Source organism: Acinonyx jubatus, chromosome E1 (genome assembly GCF_027475565.1).
Source record: "Acinonyx jubatus isolate Ajub_Pintada_27869175 chromosome E1, VMU_Ajub_asm_v1.0, whole genome shotgun sequence".
NCBI lineage: Eukaryota > Metazoa > Chordata > Mammalia > Carnivora > Felidae > Acinonyx > Acinonyx jubatus.
In genome coordinates, this window is record NC_069397.1 from 15,201,023 (window position 1) to 15,226,701 (window position 25,679).

At 48.9% G+C, this 25,679-nt stretch overlaps 1 protein-coding gene across 1 annotated transcript in view; it reads right to left on the reverse strand.

Moving 5' to 3' along the window:
- The window catches only part of RPH3AL (rabphilin 3A like (without C2 domains)), a 144,855-nt gene extending 126,553 nt beyond the window's left edge, over positions 1-18,302 (reverse strand). Inside the window, 1 exon segment of the mRNA XM_053212339.1 lies at positions 18,225-18,302. The gene's annotated coding sequence lies outside the window, so the exon portion shown is untranslated.
- Positions 18,303-25,679: the final 7,377 nt, after the last annotated feature.

Consider the following 25,679-nt stretch of genomic DNA (forward strand, 5'->3'; position numbering starts at 1 on the left):
CCCAGTCAAGAGCTGAAAGTGAAGGCCAAAAGAGGAGAGGAGGCAGGCAGTCAGGGGGCTGTGTCTGCAAACCAGTTCAAGTGACAAAAGGTCTCATATAGTTTTATCCCTGGAGGGGCAGACCAGTCCTAGGCAGTGAATTATCCAAGGTGGGGGTGGGGACATCCTGTCATAAGATAACCTGGCATCCCATCCAATGTCCCTTCTCCTCCCTGGCCTTCCCATAGCTGCCCAGCTGCCTTTAGAGGGACTGCAGAAGCCCAGTGTTTACACTGTGACCAGCCCCCTGGACCCAGCTGACCCCCCAGGGATGCACCCAGCCCAAGCTGGCATGTTGAGGTCCTTCCTCTTGACAATCTGAGAAATGGGCTAAGAGACCCAAGTCTCAACTTAGCTGTTCTCTGGAACAATAAGATGTAAACCTAGGAGCTAATGGAGGGGCTATTTTCCACTTGTAGAGACACCCAGGAAAGAGAAGGGTGGTGTGCAGTGAGGGAAGCGAGAGATGACCTAGCGGCTAGCGCAAACACGAGTCAGAGAAGGGGCTCTTGCATTTGTCTCTGGTCCGTGTGCTTGATTCAGACCTTCCAGGGGCCTGTGCTTCAGTGAGATACTCCAGTGCCCTGGCAAAAATTCCCATTTTTGTTCAATGTCTACTGTTTGCAACCAGCTAGCCCTAGTCAGCCTGATTAATATGAGGCCCATTCCCTACCACGCTCCCATTACGCAAGGAGATCTCAGCCGCTCTCTGGGTTGATTAAGAATACCCGGGGCAGGGCACCTGGGTGGCTCAGTCGGTTAAGCATCCAACTCTTGATTTCAGCTCAGGTCATGATCTCACAGTTCAAATAAGATAGAGTGTGGAGCCTGCCTGGGATTCTCTCTCCTCTCTCTCTGCCCCTCCCTCCGTCTCTCTCTCTCTCTCTCTCTTAAAAATAAATAAACATAAAAAAAAAAAAAACATTGGGGCGCCTGTGTGGCTCAGTCGGTTAAGTATTGGACTTCGGCTCAGGTCATGATCTCATGGTTGGTGGGTTTAAGCCGCATGTCGGGCTCTATGCTGACAGCTCAGAGCCTGGAGCTTGCTTCAGATTCTATATCTCCCTCTCTCTCTGCCCCTCCTCTGCTCTCTCTCAAAAATAAATAAACATTAAAAAAGTAAAAAAAAAAAAAAAAAAAAAAAACCACCCAGGGGGATTCAAATCAGTGACCAGTGGAGAGGTTTCTGTGCCAGAAGGACCCAGGTCTGGCTCCATCTAGCCAGGGGACCCTGAACAATAACCTCCCTGAAATGCAGGTTCCTCCCAACTGGGCTACTGCAGATGCCTCCCCAGACCTACTGCTGACCCTCTCCAATCTGTTGTCACTGTGCAGCCCTGAAACGGAACTCCCTGTGCAAATCTGCCAGTGGCTTCCTACTGCTCTGATGATAAAACCCAAATCTTCCTCACTAACCCACCCCAGATCAGCAAGCACTCCCCATTCCCCCCCCCCTCCCCCCAGCCCCCAGGGACCACTAATTCCCTTCTTTCTCTGTGGCTCTGCATACTCTAAACATTTCATATAAATGGCACCACATAATAGGTGGCCTTTTCTATTCTTTCATTTTTCTGTGCTCTAATCTTTATGATTTCTTTCCTTCTGCTTGCTTTGGATTGAGTTTCCTCTTCTTTTTCTAGTTTCTTAAGGTAGAAGATTATTAATTTGAGGTCTTCTTTATTAATACAGGCATTTGTAACTACTAATTTCCTCCTAAGCACTGCTTCAGCTGCATCCTGTTAAGTTTGGGTATGTTGCATTTTCCTTTTCATACATCTCGAAGTATTTTCAAAATTCTCCTGTGACTTCCTCTTTGACGCATCGGTTATTTAGGAGTGTTTGCTTTCCACATATTTGTGAATTTCCCCAATTCCCTTTTGTTACTGATTTCTAATTTCATTCCACTGCAGTCAGAGAACATACTTTGTAGGATTTCGATCCCTTGAAATTTAATGAGGCTTGTTTCATGACCCAGCATATGGTCTCTCCTGGAGCACACTTTACACGCACCTGAGAAGAATGTGTATTCTGCTGTTGACGGGTGCAGCGCCGTGTGGACGTCTGTGAGGTCTGCCTGGTTTCCAGTGTTGTTGAAGTCTCGTGTTTCCTTGCTGATTCTGCCTGCCCCGTCCATCTATCACTGAAGGTGGAACCTTGGAGTCTCCAGTGATTACTGTTGAATTGTCTAGCTCTCCTCTCATTTCAGTTAGTTTCTGCTTCATGGATTTGGGGGGTCTGTTGTTAGGTGCATACATGTTTATGATTATTATGTTTTCCTGATTGATCAACCCCTTATTCACTACAAAATGTCCTTGTTTGCCTCTAGTAACTTTTTTTTGTCTGAACTATTTTGCCTGCTGTCAGCAGAGCCACTTCAGCTCTTAGTTACTGCTTGCATGGCATATCTTTTTCTACTCCTCTACTTTCCACTTATGTGTATCTTTGAATCTAAAGTGTGTCTCTTGTACACAGCATAGAGCTGGGTTTTTTTTTTCATTCTGGTAATCTCTTTTTATTGGAGTATTTACTCCACCTGCATTTAACATATTTACTGATAAGATTTATGCCGTTTTGCTATTTGTTTTCCTTTTCTTTTTTTTTTTTTAATGTTTATTTATTTTTGAGAGACACATAGAGACAGAGTACGAGCTGGGGAGGAGCAGAGAGAGAGGGAGATACAGAATCTGAAGCAGGCTCCAGGCTCCAAGCTGTCAGCACAGAGCCCGACACGGGGCTTGAACCCATGAGCCGAGAGATCATGACCCGAGCTGAAGTCAGACGCTTAACTGACTGAGCCACCCAGGTGCCCTACTATTTGTTTTCTATATGTCATAGTCTTTTTACTCCTACATTCTTGCATTAATGCCTTATAGGGACGTTCCAGCATGGCATTTTAATTCTCTTTTATTACATATTTTTTAGTTATTTTCTTAGCGATTGTCCTGGAGATTACAATTGACATTTTAACTTAAAATGGCCCAGTTCTAATTAATGCCAGATTAATTTCAACATACACAAAAACTTCATTATAATATAGCTGTTTCCTCTCCTTTGTGCTGTTATTGTCATACAAGTTACATCTTTGTATGTTATTACACTGCCAACACTGTTTTGTAACCATTGCTTTATGCAGATGGAAGGAAGGAGTTACAAACAAAATCTATTTATAGCTTTAAAGGTGCTCCTGATCTCTTCCTGTGGACTTCAGTTCCTGTCTAGGGGCCTTTCATTTCAGCCTGAAGAACTCCCTCTAGCATTTCTTGTACGGCAGGGCTGATAGCAACAAATTCAGTTTCCGTTTATCTGGGATGTCTTAATTTCTCTTTCATTTCTGAAGGATAGATCTTTTTCTGGATATAGAATTCTTAGTTGATGGTCTTTTCTTTCCGCACTTTGACCGTCATCCCACTGCCTCCTGGTTTCCATGGCTTCTGATGAGAAGTCAGCAGTTAATCTTATTAAGGATCCTCTGGCTAATTAAGTTTTCCCCTTCATTTCTGAGCTCAACCATCTCTTCCTCTCTGGATGAGGTCAGGCCCTTTTATACCTACCCTCCTGTGCTCTTTACTTCTCCTTTGTAGTGATGATTACAGCTGTAATTAAATAATCCAGGACAGAAGTAGCTCTTTTGTGTCTGTTTCCACCACTAGAATATAATTCCACAAGACAAGAACCAGGCCTGCTTTGTTCACCACTCTATCCCCAGGGGCAGCACAGTGAGTGGCACACTATAGTCTTTCAAAAAAAAAAAAAATTTCCTGAGCAAATGAGTGAAATTCATCCCCAAGTAGGCTGAATTATTGGTGTCAATTCTTCACTCCCGGCGATAGGATGAGATAGCCACACTCCGCCATGGCCTGATGGCGGGCAGCGTACTCGCCCGCGCCTTGGCTGGGGATTGACCACGTGGCTTGGGATTGGCCAACGGGATGTCAGCGGATATGATGTGAGCAAAGGCCTGAAATGCGCTAGTGCAACTGAGCCTGCTCTCTTGCCTTCCTGCCTGTCACCGGGACACGAATGTGCCCTTGGTGGCCACTGGTCCAAGTGGGGTGAGAGACACACGGAACACACCTAAAGCCAACTCACAGCCTGAAGCCAGTAGGTCCCACTGAGAGCAGCTTAGGTCAGCCAAACCTCACCCAACCCGCAGATACGTGAGGAGGAATTAACACTTACTGCCATATGCTGGTGGGTTTTGGGGTGGTTTGTTATGCAGCAACATTGTGGCAATAGATGACTGAGACGTATGTCTTGGCAAGTCTGAAGAGCACAAGGAGGTCCTGGGGAAGCTCTTCCATCCGGTCCTTCATATGGCCCACCATCGGGTCTAAGCTGATTCTATGGCAGATCCACAGCCCTCCTCCAGACTTACAGAATGAACTGCCCAGAATTCTACCATCCCACAACTGGGATCATCACCTCTCGGAGCAGCCTCCCAGGGCAGCCCAGAGTGGCTGAGGCGCCTGGAGCAGTGCCGGGCACACAGCAATGCTTGATGAGAGTTAGTCTTTTCCTCCTCCACCCACTGTCCCACCAACCCCCAAGAGGCCTGACGGTGCCTCTCCACAGCCAGAAGAATCTGGTTTTTCTCTCTGCAGTGGGGGTACGGAGGGGGGTGCACCCTAACCTGTCCCAGGGACTGGCCCTTCTTGCTGCCTCAACCAATCCCCCCGACTCAGGTACAGAGGAGAGGGCGGGGCACAGGCAGGCGGAGCACACCTCCTTACACCGTGACTCTGATTCCATGTATGATCTCAAATTATATTTAGGTACTCAAGATGCATAACTGCCTCTTTCAAGGAGGGCTTGAGGCAGCTTGAGGGCTAAATGCAATAACAAATAAACAAGTCAGGGATCAAAGAGAACAGAAGCCAGGCAGAGAGCAGAAAGAGGAGACAGATGCCACCTGAAATCTGATGATTAACCTGAGCCACACATCTGACTCAGCCTTGCAGCCGCAGAAACAGGGCGAGCATATGGGTCACGGATTCGAGATAAAATCAAAGCAGCAGCTCTCGTGTCTGAGCGTGAACCTCCCCCTGCAGGCAGCCCCGAGGGCAAGACACACCCGTGAGGCCAAATCGGGGAGGCGTCAATACTACCGATCGTGACAAGCACTGTCCACGTGCCAAGCACTGTCCTACGTGCTCGCGCAACACTTCTCATTTAGTCCTTGTCGCAAGGCGGAGACTCTCGTTACTCCCATTTTACAGGTGAGGAAACTGAGGTCCACAGAGGCAAAGCAACGTTTCAAGGCGTTGAGACGTTCGAGGCGAGAGAGCATTGGAGGCAGGATGAAACCTGCAAGCCTCAACCCAGAGCCCAAGCCCTTCACCAGGAAGCGATCCCCTTCTGCTCTGCTCAGGTTGGCCCCACCCACATCCTCCAGACGCTGAGCACTTCTGGCTCTGGGCCAGCTACAGCGCCCCTCTTCTCTACTGAGGCCTCATCCCCTACACTTCGCTGGCCCAGCCTGTGTGTCAGGACCCCATCAGTGCCTGGTGAGCCTCCTGCAGAGAACCTGCCTGGATTCCCACCTGCCGCCTTACCTTCTTATCCCCACGAAACCTGCATTCCCAGCACTCACGCCCCCTTGCCACCTAGCCCTCCTTCGAGTGCAGCTCCTTGCGGGCTGCCTCAACGTGCTGTCCATCCCACGTGCCTCCCCCCCTTCCAACCGTAATGCTCTGAATCCACGTTCTCCATCTGTCAGCAGGGCTCACCATAGACAGTGAAGCACGGTGAACCTGCTCTAGGGCAATGGCCCCTGGAGTGCAAACCTGCAGCCCCTGACTGGCTGCTTGGCCCATGCTCTGGACAGGTCTGCACAAAGTGAGGTTCGGGCCCAGCTGAGGTCCAGCTGGTCCCTTGGCCTGTCCTGTCTGCTCTGACCTCAGAGGGGGACCTGGATGCAAAGTGTCAATTCAGCGAAGGCAATTTAGATTCCACACAGGGCCTTCTTACTCCCAAGTTCCCTCCTTTGCCAAGTTATCCCCCGTCACCCTGTCGAGGGTGACCCCGTTCATTGTATGACCCAAACCTGAAGATGGGCTTGTGGAAAGTCTGAGGCCATCCCGGCCCGTGACGCGCTTGTGTGCCATGAGAGGAGGCTGCTTATCGGAGGTGCTCCTCTTCCACCTGTTTGAAAATCATCGCAGTAAACTGAGCACACGAACACAAGACACTTCACGTCCATTTGTTAGAAACTGCTGTCATCAACCACGTACACCGAAGGCCTGCTCTGTGTGATGCCCTCGTAGGACGCTCGGCTTGCAAAAAGGTCTTTGGCAAACCCACCATGCCCACAACCACCTGCAGCTCTGGCCGAGCAAGATACTCAAAGTGGGGCGCCTGGGTGGCTCAGCCGGTTGAGCGTCCGACTTCGACTCAGTTGACGATCTTGCAGTTTGTAGGTTCGAGCCCTGCATCGGGCTCTGTGCTAACAGCTCAGAGCCTGGAGCCTGCTTCGGATTCTGTGTCTCCCCCTCTCTCTGCCCCTCCCCCACTCACACTCTGTCTTTCTTCCTCTCTCTCTCTCTCAAAAATAAACATTAAAAAAAAAAAGATACTCAAAGCAATTTAGTCACCTGTTCAGCAGTACCCTCAAGACAGAGAAAGAACCATGTCCTGTTTCTGCTGAGCTCAAGTCACAGGTATAAGGGCCTAACAAGCCTGGAGAGTGTGAGAAACTTCGTGTGTAGGCCAGGGTCATCAGACCCCAAAGTGATGGCTTCTGCAAACAAGGAAAACCACCATCAGGGTTAGAACCGATGGAAAGAGATCGCGACGGGAACCGGCTGTCCAGCAGGGCCGTGGGATGGAAACTGGGAAGATGCGGGCCACTGGGGTGGCTGCTCCCAGACACAGCAGGCTGGGCTGGTTTTCATCATCTGGGGTTAGACAGAATTTCACATTCATCTCTGACCTTTTCTTCGCGAACTTCACCCATGGCACTTTCCCCTTGATCAAATACTCTCCCAGACCCTGACATTAATGAGGACAAGCACTGTGACAACCCAGATGCCAGTGGAAATTGGGTCATTTCCTGTCACTAATCTGTGGGATTCGATGACATTAAAAAAGAAACCAGAAGCAAATTCATTTCCTTTCTTACTTTTAAATGAGGCCCCACTTAGAGTAGAACAATTTGGATGTAGAGCCTTCTCAAGCAAACGGTCCCTGAGGGGTGGTGTGGAAGAACTCGGGGTCTGGCCCTCCTGTTGTGGTCACCGCCCTGAATGGCCTCACCTTGCCCCTCAGCGCTCTACATGGAGGAGCAAGAGAAATGAACCTGGTTTCCAAAAACGAAATCCAGAAAATCATACACACTCCTACATTTCACCTGCTAAATTAAGCGTTCTCCATTAACGTTCCACTGGGGATGGAGAGAAAATTGTTGCAAAATTGCAAACTAAATTTAAAGTTAGAGGGGGAAAAAAAAAACCCCAACAATTCACTAAACTCAAACGTTTGAAGCAGCTTTGTAACCAACGTTTAAATTAGAGATAAAGTGACTACCTGTTGGAGAGCTCACCTTGTCAGCCCAGGAATCCAAGGGTTCAAAAGGGGTCGTGTAAAAACTCAGGGATTGGTTAAAGGCAGGTTCTACTGCTAAGATGATGCTAGCAATATGAGGGACACAATCCACTAAAAGGTGGGGGCTAGTGGTCTGGCATGCTGTACCCACCGGAAGTCTGTGGTTGTGAGCAACAGAAGCCAGGTCTGGCTGACGTGAAAGCACAAAGGAATCCATGGGCGGGATGGACACCTGATAGCTCAGACTCCATGGCAAAGCTGAAGCTGAAGTGGAAGGAAACAGGAACACTAGTAGCCACGGGAGTCCCGGCCTCAGAGTCTCTTCAGCTCCCCTGCAGAATCCTTTCCCTCCTTGCTTCATTCGGCACAAGTGCCAGGTCCCAGAATGGACAGCCCAGCTGACTGGCCCAGCGTGGGCCAAGATCCCACCCCTTGACCTGGATGATGGCTAGGTGGCTGCGTACACTTTGCAAAAATTATTCAAGCAGTACACTTAGGATGTGTGTGCTTTTCTGAATGGACCTGATTCTTAAAAAAAAAAAAGTTAGGCCTAACCTATGACCCAGCAATTCCACTCTTAACAGAAGTAAGACATGTGAGAGAAAATATATATAAGGGCACCTGGGTGGCTCAGTCGGTTAAGCGTCCAACTCTTGATTTCGGGTCAGGTCATGATTTCATGGTTCGTGAGATTGAGCCCCACGTCGGGCTCTGCGCTAACAGGGTGAAGTCTGCTTGGGATTCTCTGTCTCCCTCTCTCTCTGCCCCTCTCCCACTTACACGCTGTCTCTCAAAAATAAACATTGAAAAAAATGTTTAATAAATAAAAATTAAAAATAAACTTTAATTGCTTCTCAGCCTTTTGGCTAAGATCAAGTGTAAAAATAAATAAACTTTAAGTAAATCAGTAAGTAAAAATAAAATTTGGAATCCAGTGTGATTCAATTGATAAAACTTCGAACGCATACAAAAGGCAAACAATGGATTGTTTAAGGACATAAACCCATACGGGAAAGCTATAAAGGACAGAAGGTTAATAACTGTAACAAAATCCAGGTTAGTGCATCCCCAGGCGGTAGGGAAAGAGGGAGATCCATTTAAGGAGAGGCATAAAAGCAATTTCTAAAGGTGTTCTATTTCTTAAGCTGGCTAGGCATAGGTCTGCTTTATTATTCTTATTTAAACTGTAAAAAAAATGTTTTATGTGCTCTTTTATATGTCCATTTCACAATAATTCAAAAAAATTTTTCTCATGTTTACTTTTTGAGAGAAAGTGAGACAGAGCGCAAGCGGGAGAGGGGCAGAGAGAGAGGGAGACCCAGAATCCAAAGCAGGCTCCTGGCTGTGAGCTGTCCGCACAGAGCCCCACAACGGGGCTTGAACTCAAGAACCGCGAGATCGTGACCTGAGCCGAAGTCGGATGCTTAACCGACTGAACCACCCACATGCCCCTCACAATAATTTTTTAAATAACTTCTTATATTCCAACATATCCAGTTGAAAATAAAATGTTTATTAAAAAAAAAAAGATCCTATTCCCAAGCAACAAAAAACATAAACCACCTAGGAACAAACTAAAGAAGAAATGTTTACAGTCTTCATAAAGAAATCTATGAAACTTTACTGCACGCTACAAAAGAAGAGATGACTGGAAAGAAAGCATAAATAAATACAGGACAGACCATATTTCTAGATAGGAAAACTCGATGCAGTTATTATTTTATACATTTAATATAATTCCAAATTATATTTGATATTTGTAGAAAAACAATGAAATGATATTTGTAGAAAAACAATGAAATGATTATAAATTTCATATAGAATGAATAAACAGGCAAGCATAGCCAAGCAAATTTCAACAAAGAATCTGCACTACCGGATGTTAAAATTTATTTTTTAAAATGTAATTGGTGGCACCTCGGTGGCTCAATCCATTAAGTGTCTCCAGCTCGGGTCATGATCTCATGGTATGTGAGTTTGAGCCCCAAGTCTGGCTCTGTGCTGACAGCTCAGAGCCTGGAACCTCCTTCAGATTCTATGCCTCCCTCTCTCTGCCCCTCCCCTGCTTGCACTCTCTCTCTCTCTCTCTCAAAAATAAATAAACATTAAAACATTTTTTTTAATAAATAAAAATAAAAAATGTAATCGTAGAGGAAAAAGAGACAGGTCATGGAAGAAACAGAAAGCCTGGAAGCTTATACGTTTGTGCACTATAATAAAGCCCCCATCTGGAAGGAGGGGGAAGGATTTCTAGGGTCCAAAACCAAAATCTATAACCTAGTCACGCCTAGCTCCTAGTAACACCTTTCTGGAACCGGGAAGCTAAGGGATAAGAGAGGGAGAATCTCACTGTTTGTCTTTTGTATCTTTTGAATTTTGTAGGGTTTTTTTTTTAAGTTTTAATTTTCATTCCGGTTAGTTAACACATAGTGTAATGTTAGTTTCAGGTGTACAATCGTATCTGTTGAATTTTGAACAACAGGATTGTAACATATACTCAAAAAATCCACTTAAACTTAAAATATAGCTGGTGGGAAAAGAAATTAAATGGAAAGAACTGGTGACAGTTTGTAAAGCGATAAAATCAGGGTCTTATCTTACATGATAAACCAAAATAAGTTTCGATCGGATTAGAGCTGAACGCAAAAGGGAGCGGTGAATGGAAAAGCGGACACCAAATAAAGAACCAGAAGAAAATACAGGTGGATATTTATCTGACCTTGGGGTGGGGAAGTCCTTGCGAACCCTCAAGCAGAGGAAGAAATCATAAATGAAAGGACTTAGCCACAGTTATCAGTCAGCTAGGCTGCCTTAGAGACTGGGCAACCTAAACAACAGATGTTGATTCTTTGCAGTTCTGAAGGCTGAAGTTTCAAGATGAAGGTGCTGCCTAACTTGGTTTCTGGTATGGGCTCTCTTCCAGGCTGGCAGACAGGGGACTGACTGCTGTGTGCTCACTTGGCCTTTCGTCTGTGCAAGGAGAGCAGAGAGAGAGAGAGAGAGAGACAGAAAGACAGAGTGGGAGGGAGGGAGAGGGAGAGGGGGGAAGCTGGTCTCTCTTCTTATAAGGACACTAATCCCATCATGAGGGCCCCACCCTCATGGCCTCATCTAATCGGAACTACCTGCTGAGCACACCATCTTCAAATACCATCCCACTGGAGGTTAGAGCATCAACATATGAACTTTTTAAATTTTATTTTATTTTTAGTAACTCTGTACCTAACATGGGGTGCAAACTCACAACCCTGAGATTAAGAATTGCATGCTCTTCTGACTGGGCCAGCCAGGTGTCCCTCAACACATGAATTTGGGTAGAACAGAAACATTCAGCCCACAATACCACACAGAAACTTCTTTATGTTTAATAATAATGATAAGAAGGAGGAAGAGGAGGAGGAGGAGGACACTGAACAAAGAAAAATGTGTTACATATATGTCAGTCACTATTGTTATGGATGAATAAACAAAATGCAGGTTGTAAAATCACTAACATAGAATGATCTCAATTTTTAAACATTAAACAACAGTTATCTCTGGGGGTTCGGAGTCACTGGCTTTTATTTTCTTGTGTTTTTGTGTGTTTTCTAAATTTCCACGATCAACATGAATTATTTTTGTGATTCAAAAGACCATTATGTTGAAGAAGTGTTACGTCGTGGTCAAGCAGCATCAGGGGCAGAGGGCCGTGTTCTGCAAAACTTGAGGAGGTTGGCTGATGAACCAGGTGCCCAGCACACTTTAGGATCTGGAATGCATGACCCGAATTAGCCCATAGTCTACAAAGGACGCCTTTAGGCAGAGAGTATTTGTGCCCAGAGGAGTCAGGCATGAGAGGGATCTTGCATCAGTGAAAATCCTGCGCCTTGTAGAAAGGAAGACTTGTTTGAAATGGCTCCAAAAGGACAGACTCAGAGGCAGAACAATAAAGAGGCAGATCTCAGCTCAAAAAAGGGAAGAATTTCTACCTACACAAGCTGCCCTTAAATGCAAAACACTATGTGGAGAACATGTCTCAGTCCAACTGAGCTCAGAGACCCACCGAGGAAAGTTTCCTTGTATCAAACGGCCACCCCTCCTGGCTACGCACATCTGGTACCATGGGATTCCGTTTATATAAAGGTGTTGGAAGTCGGTGTAGGGGGTTCCTGGGCACGAGGAAGGTTTCTGGGAGGCTGGTAATGTTTGTTTTCTTTAGCTGGGTGTTGGTCACATAGGTGTGTCCGCATTGTCAAAATTCATCAATTTTTTTTTTTAATTTTTTCTTAACATTTATTTATTTTTGAGACAGAGAGAGACAGAGCATGAACGGGGGAGGGGCAGAGAGAGAGGGAGACACAGAATTGGAAGCAGGCTCCAGGCTCTGAGCTGTTAGCACAGAGCCTGACGCGGGGCTCGAACTCACGGACCGTGAGATCACAACCTGAGCCGAAGTCGGACGCTTAACCAACTGAGCCACCCAGGCGCCCCTCAAAATTCATCAATTTTAATGTGTGTACTTCTGTGTGTGCGGATAAGATTTAGCAAAACCAGAAGAAAGGCAGCAGTGACCCTAACCCCAGGACATGAATACAGACACACCATACTTTTGACTTCACTGTACCTGGAACTTTGGATTTCTAGTGACAACTGGGAGGTGACATGAGAGTGGGTGCCCAGGGTCTGGCGGGAGGGAGGGGGTGGGAAGCTCTGGGGATGTGCAAGCAGGGCCATCAGCTCTGGTTTCTTCCTGTCCCCCGCCACTCTGACGGGTTTGGAGAGAGCTTGCTAAGCTAGGATGTGGCTTGTTGGGATCTGCCAAGTCAGTGAAGTGGCCCTTTTCTCACTGCCGTGATGCCTGGGGGCCAGCGAGGCGATGCGTATCACCTTCTGTTGGTTGTGGGGTGTCAAGTTGGCCCGGAGAAATGGCAGAAGACAGCTGGTGTTATAGCCCTCGGCACAGACATCCTCAACCCTCTGACAGCAATGAGCTGCCTGTAAAACATCGGCATTTCAAGGACCACGCCAGCCTGTAAAGTAAGTGGCATTCGCTGGGAGAGCATCTCCTTTCGTATGGCAGTTATATGCTGCTAAAAATACCAGAGCACCTTATGCAAGACCGCCGTTACGGAGAGAGCACCTTATGTAAAAGCACCTAGTATAGCATGAGCAGTTAATCGGTTGGGTGTTGCAGTAATGGCTGTTGGCATCATTACAAAGTTATGGTGTGTTTACTGGTGAGGAGAGTGAATGATCATCAATATCCAGCCTTGGGGGGTGCCCGGGTGCCTCACTGGTGAAGCTTTCGACTCTTGATTCTGGCTCAGGTCATGATCTCACAGCCCATGAGATCGAGGCCCGCATCGGGCTCTGTGCTGACAGCACGGAGCCCGCTTGGGATTCTCTCTCCCTCTCTCTCTGCCCCTCCCTCCCTCTCTCTCTTTCACAAAATAAATAAACTTAAAAATATATATATACCCAGCCCTGCCTGACTCACATAGCTGTGCTCATGACTACTTTATGTGTTAGTGCTTTTTCATCTTTGGATCTGATTGTCGAAGCAGCTGAGATGATGCCGGAGTTTATAAAGTTCCCTCTTGCTTGGTCCCCACCCCCTTCTCATTCACTGATTATACATCCTACGACTCCCAGAAATGTGGCATCTTGGATTTAGAAGGGCCTCCTTCCTAGCCAAGAGTCCCCTCACAGAGTAGCCAAGAGGGGGGGCCATCTGGCCTGTGCTTAGCTGTGCTTAGAGTGACCAGGGACGGGCCATCGCATTGTTGGGTGATGATCAGGAAGGAAGCGCAATGGAACAAAACCAAGGCACAGAATATGCCAGCGAGACCAAAATGCCTGCCTGAAACTGACAAGAGGAAATTTCACAGGGATCGGATTGATGAAGCCATGGGATCTGAGGCTGGGAAAGGAATGTCACAGTGGACATCAATTCGTTGAAATGACAAATGCACCTGCCCTATGGCACAGGGATTCTATTGCTCAGGATCTGCCCTAAAGAACCGCCGGCATGTGTGCACAGGTGGAAAGTTCTGGGACAGTCTCTGTGGCAGTTTGCAACTGTGAAAAACTGTGCAGTCTGAACATTCGCTGCTTGTGGAAAAGCTAAGTAAACTCAATTACTTGGCTTATGTGACTCAGCCATGTTGCTTCATGTGGCTGCACATTGTTCATCCTCGCTTAGAATGTTCCGCTGTGTGTACTCCCCCAATTTATTTGTCCGTCCTACTGCCAGTTGGGAATTGGATGCTCTCCAGTTCTTTGGCTATTACAAATAGTGCTGCTATAAACATTCTAGTACATGCTTTTTCACCACCGTCTTTTGCCCGTAAGACATAAAAAGTTGTAAACTAAAAAAAAAAAAAAGTTTGAAAACTGCTGCTTTAGGCCTCCAATCTTGAGAAAGACAACCTGCCCCACCTCTCCAATTCACCCTTTCGTTCTTTCAACATAGTCCTTCCAGCTTCTGCGTGGCACCAAATAAGGGTACTGGCCATAGGAGTCACACTTCCTAGGACTATTGCTGTGTGTCCTTGGGCAAGCACTTAAGTTCTCTATACATCAATTTCCTTACATATAAAATGGGGATAATAGTTGTTTTGTTTTGTTTTTTTTTAAGCAGGCTTCACATCCGGCGCAGAGCCCAACACAGGGCTTGAACTCACGACCCTGGGATCAAGACCTGAGTTGAGATCAGGACACTTAACTGATTGAGCCATCCAGGCGCCCCAGCAATAGCACTTTTAACTTCGCTTGGTTGAGGATTAAATAAGGGAACGGTGTCCGCGCACAGTAAATGCTCCATCAACGTCAGTAGCTATGATAACTGCCAAAGGCACCCTTTCTTCGCACCCCTGAGGCACCCCGCTTTGGGCGGCCCCTGCCGGGAGAGCTGAGCAAGACTCCAACACAGGACACAGCAGCTGAAGACAAACCATGTCACCACCTCCAAGTGGAGCAGACCTGCACCCAAAAGCCCTCCCTACCACACCACACCGCTCTCTCCCTCTGCCTCCCCGGTCCCCGAGGATGTGCCGCGGCCACAGCCACTGTTCAATGGATGCCACTCAAAGTATGACCTAAACCAGGGGCACTGTTCTCGAGTTATTATTAACGGTATGTGCCGGCAGGCCAGTGACAAGCTGCCAGAGCATCGACATGGCCCAGAAATCGCTGCCTGAAAAAACAAAATGTTTTAACGTCCACGCAAAAGGATTGTGAAACGTAGGAGTGTGTGTTTTTAGGAGAAGAAGACGGAAAAAGCCCCTGGAAGCTTACAGTGCAGAGACCTAGGAGCAAGAGACTCAGGGCCTCACACTAGTGGTGTCCATGGCAACTGTATTTCACAGCAGGAACTCATTTTAATATGACAGTGACCTGCAGAGGGAAGGAAGGACTCGGAAACTTAGTTGAAGGCCTTACTGTTTGGGAGGGTGGGGTTGATTTTGTTTACCAAAAAAAAAAAGCACGTAAAATTGCCTTCAGGGACTGAAAAGACCCAAACTATCCACGGGCGCTGCAGGGTTCTCTGTAGCACAACTTTTACTTAAGACACATGTGCGCGCACACACACGGAGACAAACACATAGACAGGCTGTTTCTAAGGCCTCGGGGCAGATGTCACAGCCTCCCTGAGTCACTTATCCCACCATTAACCATCTGTTCTGTTACTAAGTCCTTTCCTGGAGTCCCCAAGCAACCAGTTGACCAGGCCACCAACACATCCCACACACCTGGGCCAGGTGCCAAGAGGACACAGAACACGTCCTGGACTGAAGCATACATACGCTTCCCCGAACTGCAAATCCTAGCATTGAAAAAGTCTTGGGAGTCAGACACCCGAGTCCCAACCTCCACCCTTGCCCACCTACAAGCTGTGTGATTTAGGTAGGTCCCTGAAGCTCTCTGGGTTTGAGCCCTCAGGGGCAGAACGAGACAATAATCGCAGTGCCCACCCCTCTGGGCACTGAGAGGATAACACACACAAGGGAACTGCCTGGAAAGATCAGCACACCGCCCCATTCCTAATGACCACTCAATAAACAGCTGCTATGATCACGAGCCGGAAAAGCATATCTCACGCCCATGATACAACTGGAGGCTAATGGCAGAGAACAAAGTATTAAACTGGGTGGCACAAACTGTAATGAATCCATCAATAACCCAGCAGGAGTGTGGATGGATGGGAATCCGGAACACTGGAACAGTCTAGGATGGAGGTGGACTTTCAGCCAGACCCTGAAGGACAACAGGGAGGTATTCACAGACGTCTGGGGGTGGGAATTCCTTTACTGAGTGTTTACGGGGTGCCAGGTCCTGGGGATCTTCAGGGACATGAAGGGTTGGAGACCAGCAGGCAGACAGCTGCATGAGGGCATGGTAGACAGGGAAGGCCAAGAAAGGGGCTCCCAGTGCAGCCAGCTTTCCCCAAAGCTTTCCCAGGGGAACAGTGACCGAGCGGGATCCCAAAGGGCAAAAGGGCTGACCACAGAGGGAGGGAAGAAGTTGCACGACTGGAAACTGGTTTGGGAGAGCGAGGACACACGACCGAGGGGCCTTCAAATCTGGGAAGAAGAGCTAGGCTTTGTGCGGGAGGGAACCCAGAGCCTCTGAAGATTTCTCAGCGGAGGAAGATCAGACAGAGTAGTCAGGGACCGTCAGTCTACAGGTGACTTGGCAGATGGACTGCAGAGGCTCAGACACACTTCGGGAGGGAACCCCACTGCTGGGGAGCAAATGAGAGCAGCTGCCTGGGAGAAGGCCAGACTCCAAGGTGCCGAGTTTGGGGTGTCCCCGGGGCATCCAAGGAGCCAGGACTGGAGCCAGAACCCAGAGAGGGCAGCTCCCCTGAGGGCTCCCGGAGACAGCTCCTGCAGAGGCTAAGCACAGCACCTCAAAACACACCCCGCTAAAGAGGGAAGAGGGGTCCAAAGAGAAAGAACAATGGAGAAGGACAAAACCAGGAGAGTGGGGTACCCCAGAAATCACACCAAAGAAGCTGCAGAGAAGACACAAGCACACGGGGGTCTGCTCCCCAGGCAGAAGGACGAGGCCAGCAAATGAGCAATGTTTGGAAACAAGATGACTTTCAGGAAAGCAGTTTCAGCAAAGTGGTGGGGCCAGGCTGCGCCAGGCTGCAGAGGATTAAGAGGGGAGGCGTGCAGCTGAGAGGCAGGCAGCAGGTGCAGAGCACTTGTCTGGAAAATGTGACAGCGAGAGAAAAGAGGAAATGAAGCTTAGGGCTCCGATACGTGTTTTCCCCCCCAAGAGATGGGAAGCCAAGTGGATGTCACAGGCAGGAGGATGAGGGGCGTGGAGACCCCGTAGGGGCACATTCTCTCAAGGAAGTGGGGAGGGGCTGCAGCCCTAGCTCTGCAGGGTGCCACAGGGCCACCCCTGCCTCCTCCAACCCCCAGCTGCTAGGAAGATCAAAGGTTCCCATGGAGCAGCACAGATGGAACTTGATCTGTCACCACAATCTCCCTGGCCCTGATCTCACTGAGGATGGATTTCCATCTTCTGCATCACACCTGTCCTTAGAACAACCTGGGGAGTTGGGGGGGGGGGGGGACACAGACCACCTAGACGGGAAAATCAGGTCCTCAGCCTTCCAGCCAGGCAAGGGACAAACGTCCCAGATCTCCCAACAGAGCCCTTGCTAGAGCCCAAGAAAGGAAGAAAGGGGGCTTCCGCCGCAATAGTGCTGTGTCATAGGCACCACTATGAGCCCAGAGCCTTCATCCCGAAAGCAGCGAGGCACCCTGGTTTCAACACTTCCTCCAAGTCTTCTACCTGGGAAAAACAGGTGGCTGGAGTGGGTTTCCGGAGAGTTAGAAAGCAAACCCAGGGCAAGATTCTCAGGCCGAAAGAGGTGGGCAGAGTCACAGAAGAATCCCGTCTGGCCAGTGAGAAACACCTCCATCCCGCACTCACACGCTCCTGGGCACCAACGTGTCATGGGAATCCCACTCCCGACCACCTAACTACGGGCGAGGCCCAAACGTCCAGGGCCGGGGCCCACGGCGGAGCCCCAAGCCTATCACCTGGAGAGCGGGATCCTCAACAAGGGCAAGGTCGAGCGCAGAGGGGCAGTGGCGCGGCGACACCGAGGCCCCTCCCGCCGCACGTGCGCGCCCCGGCGGGGCAACCGGCGGCGCAACCCGCGGCGGGTGCTCGGTAAACACGGCACTTGTTGACTCGCTCGCGGGGAACGCTCACCCCAGCGCCGCCTGGCGTCGGCGGCCGCACTCGCCCGCCCTCCCCCTCCCCGCCGCGGCCGCCCCCGCCTCGCCCCCGCCGCCCCCCAGCTCGGGGCGCACGACCCGCTCCGCGAAGGGCCCCGGGCCGGCAGCGGGCCAGACGCCGAGCGCACGCCGTCCCGGGGCCCGGGCCCGGGCGCTGCCCGCGGCCGCTCGGGTCCAGCCCGGGCTCCGGGAGAGACCGGCGGCGAGCGCGGCGGGGAGGGGAGCGCGGCGCCAGGGCCTGCCAGCGCCCCGCCGGCCCCCGGGGCTCTCCCCCCGCCCCGAGAGCCAAGAGCTCCCAGGCCCCGCCCGCCGCTCCGCGGCCGCCCCGCCGGGAGCCAGACGCACCCCCCGGCCCTCCGAGACTGGGCCCCGGACGGAAGGCGGCCCCACTTTGGCCACACTCACCTGAGGGGTGGGGGGCGGGGGTCCGCCCTGACGCCGGGCGCGCTCCCTGGCTGCCCTCTGCCGGCTGCCGCAGGTACCCAGGCGCCCGCCCCGCCCCGCCCCGCCCCTCTCCGCCCCGAGACCTGTTGCGGCGCGCACGGGAGAACCGGGCCTGAGGTCACCTGGCGGGCGAGGGTCCCGCTGCACCGCGACGTTCGCCGCGGACGGGTCTCCAGGGCCCCTTCTTGTTGTTGGTTTGCAAGCATCACTCTTTTCCACAAGCAGCTTCAAGTCCCCAAAGCCAAAAACGAGCCGTTCTAACAACCCCAGGATGCCAAGCGAGGGCGGGTGGGAGGCCTGAAACGGTACCCGGCACCCGCCGGAGCTCCACGTCAGTTCGTTGAGTGGACGAATCCTCCATTGATGGAGGGGCAAACGGAGGCAACTTGCTCCAGTCCTTGAGGGAAACAGCGACGAAAAGCTAAAGCTTTCATCGGCCTGGGGTGTTGCCTCCACCAGTTCAAGAACCTGTGCAATCAATGTTCTCCATTTTCATTGCCTCTGAGCCTCAGGGTGGGGGTCAGGGAAGAATGGAGGGGCCACGCTGAAGCTCTTTAACCCTTCACTCTACCAGGAAAGCCATTAGACAAAAAACAAAACAAAACAAAACAAAAAAAACCATATATGTATATGAATATATATGAATATATATGAATATATATGAATATATATGAATATATATGAATATATATGAATATATATATGAATATATATATATATATGAAATAATTTCCTGAGATAATCCCAGAAGTCAGTAGTCGAGTGATAATCAAATCTGAGAGTCCTGGTTTCCAGACACACGGCAGCCCCCACCAGTCCCTGGGGTTGACTTCCATTTCAGATCTGGATCTTCCCCGTGGGAGTCGTGATCTTGGCCATGTGAGCAAATCTCTCTAAGCCAACACCGTCCGCAGACTTCCTGCAATTAGAGACATGTTGTACTACTATGCTGTCCACCAGCCACTAGTCACATGAGATGGATTCTTATATTTCATTTAATTGTGCTTAATTTAAATTGAAATCACCAAGGTAGCTAGTGGCTAAGTCTCCGTTTCTTTATACGAGAAAGAGACCTCATAATAGTCCTGCTGTAAGGATTGAATGACCAATGCTGCAGGGATTCCACAAGTGCTACCCCACCTACCGGCCCCAAAACCGTCCCCCCCAGGAGTCGCCCACATGCTGCTTGCGTAGCCTGTGACAGTGCACTTACCGTCTGTGGGGGGACCTGACTTTTCTTTGGATCGCTGACCACCCAGAAAAGATTTATACCTGACCCTTCTGTGTGCATAGATTTGGGTGGAGAACTCAAAGAAGTGTTGAGTTTCAAGGGCGCACAACAGCCAAGGACAGGGCGAGGCCCGAGGCAGAGAGCCTTAAAGAGCAAGTGCCTCAAATTAGGGACGGAGCCTGCTTTCATTTCAAGGCTTGGGGGAGCCCCAGCTGACAACCTGGTTATTAAGAATTATTTCCCAGGGCGCCTGGGTGGCTCAGTCTGTTAAGTGTCCAACTTCGGCTCAGATCATCATCTCACAGTTCGTGGGTTTGAGCCCCACGTCAGACTCTGTGCTGACAGCTCGGAGCCTGGAATCTGCTTCGGATTCTTTGTCTCCCTCTCTCTCTGCTCCTCCCCCACGCACACTGTCTCTCTCTCTCTCTCTCCCTCTCTCTCTCTCTCAAAAATAAATAAAAACATTTAAAAATTAAAAAGAGAGAGAATCAGCAATCTATTTGCATGCGTGTGAAGACGTCTCTTTTCTATTGAGTCTGTGAGAGAAGGGTGAATAGATATTGGCTTATACAAATTCATTCCCACAGGGGGAAGACTTTATGAATATAATGCATCCTCATTATAGAGTTCCATATATTTCCAAGTGCCACTGACGGATGTAATAACCTGTGGCATAGATATTCAGGTCCTCAGGTTATAGATGCGCTCATGTGTATGCCCAGAGACACCCTGGCAGAAATTAGTGACTGAAGCTCAAACTCACTTCTCCTTACTTCAGGGCACTTGGAGACCTTGTGATCCAAGAAACCACAGCTCCTTCTGTATGTTTCCTATGACACTTTCAGTAGATTGGAGATGGGGATCAGGCAGCGTGGACTAGTTGGTCTAAACTTACAGAACAGGGGTGCCTGGGTGGCTCAGTCGGTTAAGCACCTGACTTTGGCTCAGGTCATGATCTCGCAGTGCATGAGTTCAAGCCCCGAGTCAGACTCTGCTGACAACTCAGAGCCTGGAGCCTGCTTCAGATTCTGTGTCTCCCTCTCTCTTTGCCCCTCCCCTGTTCACGCTCTCTCTCTCTCTCTCAAAAATAAATAAACATTTTTTAAAAATTTAATTAATAGACTATTTGTAGAAGAGCATTAGATTTACAGAAAAATTGAGCTTACACAGATTTCCTTAGTTTTTGTCTAATATCCTTTTTATGTCCCATCCAAGATACCGTATTACACTTAATTGTCATGTCTCCTTAAGCTCCTCTTAGCTACGACAGTTCCTCAAACTTTCCTTGTTTCTGATGACCTTGACAGTTTTGAGAAGGACTTGCCAGGTATGTTATAGGACGCCCCACTGTTGGGATTTGTCTGATATCTCTTCGTGGCTACACTGGAGCTATGGGTTTGAGGAGGTGGACCATAGAGGCAAAGAGCCATTTTCTTCCCATCACATCAAGGGTTCATGACTGTTGCCATAATTTATCACTGTCAATTGTTGGCCTTGATCACCTGGCTGAGGTGTCCATCAGATTTCTCCTCTCCAAAGTTACTCTCTCCGCGGAGGTCACTATGCAGGGCCCACACTTAAGGAGTGGGATGTTCTGTTCCTCCTCCTTGAGAGTGGGGTAGCTCCATAATTTATTTGGAATTCTTCTGTATGGGAGATTTGTGTCTTCCCCGCCATGATACTGTGATATAATAAGAAATATAGGGGCACCTGGGTAGCTCAGTCGGTTGAACGTCCGACTCTTGATTTCGGCTCAGGTCACGATCTCACGGTTCGTGACATCGAACCTTGTGTCAGGCTCTGCGCTGACAGCGGGGAGCCTGCTTGAGATTCTCTCTCTCCCTCTCTCTCGGCCCCTCCCCTGCTTGCATGCGCTTGTGCGCACACACTCTCTCAAAAATGAATAAATATTTTCTAAAAAGAAGAAGAAATTCATATGTTGGTTTTCTTCCTGACTCCTGACCAGAGCTCCTAAAACCCGTCTATGTTTCCTAAGTGATAAGAACTCTAGGGCCATCTTTTGTTATGATATTTAGGTGTTGTCCCAGGCTCCTGAAGCAGCTCCAGAGGGATAGAAGCGAGAGAGCATCTTTTCTGGTCCATAACAAGCCCCTTTCAAGCACACCTGAGTTTATGTTAATGAGTGACTTTTGGAAAGCCCCTAAGGATGCCCTAAGGATGGATCAGCCCGTTGCCAGGGGAACCAACCACGTGATTAGAGGGCTGGCACTTTTAGCCCCACCTCTGGGGAGCAGAGAGGGAAAGGGACTGGAGACTGACTTCATCATCAGTGGCCAATGATTTAGCCAGTCGTGCTTACATCAGGAAGCCTCCACAAAAATCCTAACTAAAAGGGTTTGGAGAGTTGCCAGGTTGGTGAAAACATGGAGGCGCTGGGAAGGTGACGCCCCAAGAGGGCGTGAAGCTCGGCATCCCTCCCCACACCCCTTCCCTATGTATCTCTTCATCTAGCTGTTCGTTTGTACCCTCTATTTTATTTTTGGTTTTAGAGAGAGAGTGCACGAGCAGGGGAGGGGCAGAGACAGAGACAGAGAGAGAATCTCAAGCAGGCTCCACGCTCAGCACAGAGCCCAATGCAGGGTTTGATCCCACCACCCTGGGATCATGACCTGAGTCGAAATCAAGAGCCTGACGCTCAACCGACTGAGCCACCCACGCACCCTGCATTTGTATCCTTTAATATATTCATATATCCTTTGTAATAAATTGGTGACCCCTCCCCCCCAGTTTATAACTGATCAGTTTAAAGCATGGGAGGCCTGGATCTGTATTGGCATCTGAATGGGCGTGGGGGTAGAGCGGTCTTGTGGGATTGAGCCCTTAATTTGTGAGGTCTGTGCTACCTCTGGGCAATTAGTGTCAGAATTACATTAAATTGTAAAACACTCAGCTGGCGTCTGCTGAGAATTGGAGACTTGGTTGGTGTGGAAAAACCCATATATCTGGTGCCAGAAGTGTTATGTGTTTAAAAGGAAACAAAGCATAATTTTCCTTCAGTGGATGTCAAAAAAAAGTGGGATTTGCTAGAATGGCCCTGGCTCGTGGGTGTAATTTGGGAAGAGAAGGATAAAAGGCTGGGGGTGAGGAACTGTGGACTCCTAGGTGGTCCCCGATGGTCTGAATCAGCAGCTGTGCTCAGTTACTAGAGGTAAAAGTTACCAATGGAATTTAGAGAGAGCTCCAACTCCCAGGGAGATGGTTCACAGGATGTATAAGGAAATGCAAACTAATAAGAAAAAGGCAAAATACTCAGTCCTTTGGTTACTATCTGTAATAGCTAAAATGAAATTCAGAGTTCTGGGATGGACTTTAATGCTAGGCTAAGTTCAGATTTGGGTCAGTTTAAATTTCGGCTACTAGCCTCGAAGCCCCCCCACCAAAGGAAAAAGTATGCAGTGACAACAGAAAGGATTTCTAAGACTTCACTGGCTACCAAGAAGGTAGTCAATGTCGGGGGAGGGCAAAACCGAGAAACTTCTGAAACCAGGGGTATAGTATGAAGGAGCTGTTAAATTTTATAGGTTGGTGTCGTCAGCTTCCAGAGGAACTTGAAGCAAAATGGATTGTGGAAGTAACTAATTTGGGGGCTTTGTCTTTGGTTTTGAGTGCTGCAGAGTAGAAGAACATGCTGGGGTCGATGCAGGACCCACGGGTCCCTAGCACAGACTACTTGATACATAACCCAGACACAAAACAGCTTATTCCCAAGGGAACAGCCAGCCCGGTGGACTGGATAAAAGCCACTGTAAGGTCTGTTTACCCTGAGAATGGGACAGTCTGTCCTCTGCTATGAATGCCAAGTAGAGCACCACAGATGAAGCAGCAAGTCATGGGGGACAGCTTTACAATGACCCGGATATTCGCCACCCATTACTCAGATCATGATAAATGCCAGGGTTAACGGAGTGACTGTTACATGGGCACCCCATATAACCTCACTACTGTAAAACTGAGGGTAGGTTCTGGAAACCTTATCAAATTTGCCGCCTCAGCTTCCCCTCATGGGTCTTACTGACACTAGTAAAAATTAGTAAAAACTAGTAAAAACATTAAGTTAATTAATGAGAGAATGGGGAAAGGCAGAGCCTAGGCACTGGTTCAAGTATGGTGGAAATTTTTAAATGGTTATTAAGAAATAAGACGAATAAGGTAAATATTTATAGGAGCAAAACAAAGAGGAAACAGAAAGGAAAAGTCATGGGACTTACCCAGAAGAATGGAAACCTTTGGATGGTTATTAAGAAGCAGGATGAGTGGGGATGCCTGGCTGGCTACTTGGTAAGGCACGCGACCCTTAATCTCAGGGTTGTGAGTTCAAGCCCTACGTTGGGCATCGAGCCTACTTAAAAAAGAAGAAACGGGGCGCCTGGGTGGCTCAGTCGGTTAAGCGACCGACTTCAGCTCAGGTCATGATCTCAAAGCTCGTGGGTTTGAGCCCCGCGTCGGGGCGAGTGACCGGTTCGTGGGTTCCAGCCCCGAGTCGGGATCTGCTGACAGCTCAGAGCCTGGAGCCTGCTTCAGATTCTGTGTCTCCCTCTCTCCCCGCCCCGCCCCCGCTCGCACTGTCTCTCCTTCAAAAATAAACAAACATTAAAAATTTTTGGAAAAAAAATGAAATGTTTGAACAGGCTTTTTGTGAAGTGCTGAGGTCTCTTTCACCTGATTGTATTATGAGGATGTGTCAGAGGCTGCGGTTAGTTAGGCTTTTTAACCGGATGCCTGGAGGCCAACAAATGGGGAGTTGGAGGCCCAGGCCGCTATCAGGACAGTTAGCAACCTGCCCTCGCGGCATTCCACGGGCAGGGCCACAAGAAGCCAGATCAAACCAGACAGGCCCCAGACAAAGAAGGCCTTGAGACCCTGACCAAGTAAGGAAGAAAAATTGCAAGACTCTGCTCCCAAAGAAATCCCCTCCCCAAATAATAAATATTCCACTCTACCCATAGTCAACATTGTCAATAAAAGAGCCCCCAAACCCTGGGTAGAGCTGACTCTTGCGGTCTCTTGCTCTCACATCTCCAGAATGCACTCTCTTTTTAATAAACCCTTCCCTCACACTGCTCAACCACTCTCTGGTCTGTCCTTGAATTCTTTTCTTGGGACAGGAGTAAGACCTTCAATGATGTCTGGTGGATGGGCTGAGCGGACGCCTCCGGGTCACCCAGCATCAGATGGACGTTGTGTCTGACTGGGGCACGTTTCCCCCTGCCTGGGGTTGTCAAATAGAGGAGATGGGAATCCACCCTGCAAGCAGTAGTAATTGGACATGCCAGGGCGCCCGGCTGGCTCAACTGGAATAACATGTGACTCTTGATCTCGGGGTCCTGAGTTCGAGCCCCATGTTGGGTGTAGAGATTACTTAAATAAAACTTTGATTAAACAATGTATAAAATAAAAAAAAATTAATTAGACATGCAAAATGGGGACAAATAAGATTGCCTGCACCCACCCAGTGTACAATAAAATGTGGAGTGTTGGTGGGGACAAATGCTCTGTGTGGTAGCCCTGTGTAGGGCATAGACGGGGGCTTATGGCATAAGCTGGTGAGTGCCTCTCAGCAGTCTCCTGGGACTCGAGAATTTCCATCTGCAGGGCCTTTACTAGCTTGCTCTCTGACATTTATTGAAACTGCCCCTATGGCTAAAAGACAAAAAATAATCTTGAAGCCCAAAGTATGCAGAATGTCTTGGATGATGTCAGAGAAGCACTCGCTCCCATGAGATTGGCAGTGCTCAGAGAGTTCCAGAACAATATGGAAATGGCGTATGTAGGATCGTGCTGCCTGGGGAATGCATGATGCTGTTGGAGTTTCTTGGGCAAGAGGTCATTACTGTGGGTGTTCGCCTGAAGAAGGTTTCTGGTTGTCTGTGTATCTATTTGAAAGACTTTGTTTGTTTGTTTGTTTGTTTGTTTATGAGAGAGAAAGAGAGAGAGAGAGAGAGAGAGAGAGAGAGAGAGAAAGAGAGAATCCCAAGAAGACTCCATGCCCAGCATGGAGCCCGACACAGGGCTCATGACTGTGAGATCATGACCTGAGCCAGAATCAAGAGCCTGATGCTTAACCAAGAGAGTCAGGGAGGCACCTGGAGAGGCTATGTTTATACTTCAAGCTAATTTCTCAAAAGTGGCCTCCTGTGTCAGAAGCACCTGAGGGCTTGTTAAAT